Source organism: Condylura cristata, unplaced genomic scaffold (assembly GCF_000260355.1).
Source record: "Condylura cristata isolate star-nosed mole 26May11 unplaced genomic scaffold, ConCri1.0 scaffold00008, whole genome shotgun sequence".
NCBI classification, from domain to species: Eukaryota; Metazoa; Chordata; class Mammalia; order Eulipotyphla; family Talpidae; genus Condylura; species Condylura cristata.
The window spans coordinates 46,183,094-46,187,327 of NW_004567109.1; positions in this window are offsets into that span (position 1 = coordinate 46,183,094).

Below are 4,234 nucleotides of genomic sequence, written 5' to 3' on the forward strand. Positions count from 1 at the left end.
AAAAAAAAAAAAAAGCCAGGATAGATTTCCCTAAGGAAATGGAAATGGTCTGAGCTGATATTAATGAGACAAAGATGGAGGGAAGGTAAGAAATTTCAAGGTAGAAGAAACATATTTTGCAGTTTCAGAAGAGCAGCAAAAATGAGTTGGCTTATTAGAGGAACTTTCGAATGACTTTGAGCTTGCAGCTCAAAGAACAAAAGAGAGTGCTACAAGATAAAGCTGTATGGCTGTCAGTGCCATCTCCCTTCAAAGCCTTGCAGATAAGGTCATGGAAAACCTCAGCAAAGTAAAGGTCACTGCTTCCAAACAGGCAAATAACTGCAGGGTGAGCTTTTGGGAGGCCATTGCAACAGGCATGGCAATGGTAGGCTGGTCCAGAGTGGTAAAAGTAGGACAAGAAATGGAAAGAACCAATAATGACCTTAATATTACAACCAACAGAACATAATGATGAATTATATCAGGGGAGTAGAAGAAAAGATAATTTCAAAAATGACTTTTACAACAATATAATTTGTAAAACTAAATGCATATTACTGTCATTTTTTAAAACAAAAATCACTGGAAGTGAACTAGGTTCAGGATTCACCTAAAAGTAAAGCCTGGTTTCAGTATTTATACAGAGCAATTTGAAACACAATTGTGCATAAAAATATTGTAAATACTTTTGTGACTACTAAATAGAGGTCGTTAACAAAATAAAGTGGGTGAAAAGGATCAATCTAATCAGCATCAGAACATGACCCCTGAGAGATTTTTCAGTGTGCTGATACTATATAGTTTACTAGTTACTAGCAAGTCTTTTTCCTATAATGAGCAACATTGGTATTATATGGAAACATTTCATATCTAAAGGTCAAGATGTTTCTTTGGATAAGATAAAATTTAATAAAAGGAAATTAGATAGATAATAAACTATAAAAAAGATAAAATCAAGCAAAAGGGCTTTCATTCATGTCTAAGGATATAATTTCCTAGTACTGATTGTGACTTAAATTCCATTTTAGTTTGGCTTCAATTTTTTTTTCTTCCAATGAGCCATTTAATAGTGGTTTATTGTTCTGCTGCAATCAATTTCCATCTCATGACCTTCTCATTATTTCCAGAATGTATTCATGGTATTGCTTTAATATAGTTGTAGAACAACTGTCCTTTGATGTTTCATTTTGGGAAATTCTTTTTTTGTCATTAAAATGCCATAATGACCTAGACAGAAAAGTCATGTTGTATGCTTTAGTGATGTAAAATTTAATATCTCCGTAGTGCACTATTCATGAATCAAGAACTCACCATTGGTGCAAAGCTAATTCACATATTTCACTTGTCCATGAATTGAGACTCTCCTACAAGTATAAATGATTTTATTCAACTGATTTTTTTTCAGTTATTGATTGCTTTCTTAAGGATTTCTCCAACATCTCATGAACACTTAATAGATATTTTAATTATAGCATGTTTAGTAAAGATCCTGAAAGGTCCCTCTCAGAAAGGTTTTGGTGTGGTAGGGAGGGGAAGGAAAACTTGTGTGTTTTATGGAAAGTTGTTGAAATATGGTATGCAGAATAATGGCTCTCTAAAGATGTTCATGTCTTAATTCTTAGAAATAATGACTGTTATCTAACATGGCAAAAGGGAACCTTGCTGCTGTGACTTAGTATCTCAGGTTGAACAGTTTGTATTGAAGTATGTGGGTGAGCCCCATTAATCACAGTGGTTCTTAGATGCGCAGGACAATAGTATTAGAGAAGAGGAGAGGATGTGGTAGCAAAGCAGTGGTCAGAGCAATGGAGGCCACCTGCCAAGGAATGTGAGTAGCTTCTAGACGCTAGAAATGCTAATGTAATGGAATCTTCTCTGGAACCTTCAAAAGAAGCTCAGCTTTAACCCATTTGGACTTATGGCTTCCATAATGTAAAATAAATAGAAAATATTTTGCTTTAATTCACCAAGTTTGTAGGTAACTCATTATGCAGCAATAGGAAATCACTGCAGGTACTAAAACTGATAATAGTCCACTGGCATCTTAGAATGACGACTTGGCATTACTTGAGTATATTTGCTCTCCATTTTTCAGGATTGCTTGAACCTTTTTGGTTTATGATGAATGTCATTACTTCTAAAGTAAAAGTTTTTAAAAGAGAGATATATAATAAATGAAAACACAATATAGAAATTGTGTATGTAATTTGCCAACAATGGGAAAAAAACATAAATAAGAAGTTTACTAAAATCTTACCCATTTTTATTCTTGAACATTACATTGTGGACATTCTATTTTCATTTATCCATTCATTCTCTGAATGGCTATGCTTTGAGCATCTATCCTATGTTAGAAGCTGAGAATGCAAGTGGGATTAAAATAGATATAATCTATTAGATAGATAGTTACACAAAGTACTAGTTAATTATATCGTGATAAATTCAACAAAGGCCATGTAGAGTTGCCACCATCGTAGACAAGGGCATTTTAGCATCAATCAGAGATGCTTTCCTGAGGAACTTCATCTTGTAACTCAATGGCAAATAGAAATTTGCCAGTCAGAGATAGAAAACAAAATTTCTGTTTTCTACAACATGCACAAATCATTATTATAATAAAAATGAATGTTTTTAAGTTTTTAAAGGAATAACTAACATTCCTCCTTCCTTTTACATCTGGTAAGACCAGCTGCTCAGTGTTGGAAAAAGTTTGTTCACTCTGCTTAATTCAGATATATTTAGTTTAATGATCAAACATTTTTTTTTCCTCTCTCAAATCTTTAGTCAAGTGAAACATTTAAATCAATTAATTATAACCATTGGACAAAAAAATTAAAATAAAATAATGTGTGAATAGACTTCTCATCCAAAACTTCTATTAGGAATTATTAGATTTATTAACTTTTGGCAATTAATTCATCAAAAAAAGTTTGAGAAATGCACTTAATGCTGCCTTGAGAGAAATAAGACCCAGCTTTTTTGCAAGTTGAAATTCTATATTTTTTTCAGAACAAAATCAAGGAACACAAGTGAAGGAACAGTGATCAAAAATTATTTTGAAATATATCACTAAAGGAAATTTTTTTCAAGAGAATTTCATAAATGAAATAACTAGATATTTAAAAATAAGAATTTTTAATTTTCTCCCTTCCTCCCCTCAAATGCACTGGCATCCTAGGGAGAAGAAGCGGGAGACCATTCAGAACTGGATTATATTTAAGCCCAAAGGACACAGAAATTACTGTATTTGCTTGAGTTTATCTCATTGCTTTCTGCCATCAGTCTGAAACAGGAGTTAGAAGGAAAAATTAAATTTAGTTATAGAAAAATAAAATGAGTTGTCATTTTTTTGTGCACAGGGGTTTGTATCTGTAAGATTTGTAACTGCTAGGCCTCCCACATCACTCCTGCCAAATGAAGAATTCAAAAAGCATTATTCCATGAATTACTACAACATTCTGCTTTTGATACAGACACAGAAAAAAACTAAAAATGAAGGACAAAAGTATGCCTAAACAATATGCAGCAGTATTATAAGAGTTACATATGGGGTTATGGGTATTAGAGAAAAATTAATTTTTTTACTCCATGTATATAATTAAGTGATAGACCATTAAATTTTCATTACTGCTCTCCCAACAATGGTTAGAAAGACTGTCAAATATAATCTGTATAGTTTAAGAATGTCAAATACCATTCAATTTGTATTCTAAGAATGTAGCATTGAAATCATTCAAAAAACAAGTCAATTAAATGCTTTTGAAATTACTTGGACAAAGGATCAATTTTTACCCCAGAATGTTATATCAAGGAAGAAAGTGCTTTTAAAAATCCATGACATTATTCCAGTTGAGGGATGTGAATGAAACGCTGTGATGATTTAATTCTTCTTTAAAATTCTAACTCCATTAAGGAAAAAAAGAGAGAGATGAATGTGCTGCCTTAGTACTAAATATTGTTGAATTCAAACAAGTTGTGATCACCCCTATTGCCTGAGTTCCACCCCCAGTCAGGGAACCCCAGCCAGAGAGATCTCTTTCTGCCGCACTTAGAAGTGCATTTCAGTAGATCTGTTTGCTTCCCACTCTGACTCTGATGAATATGCTCTCACACACACAAACACACACACAGCACCTCTGTCCTATACCCCAGAGATTATATGGAAAATAATAATAATAAACTTTAAAAAAAGATAATAGTTGTATCTCTTGGCAATTGGATAGTGTTCGCTTAGAAGATAAAAAAAAAAAAA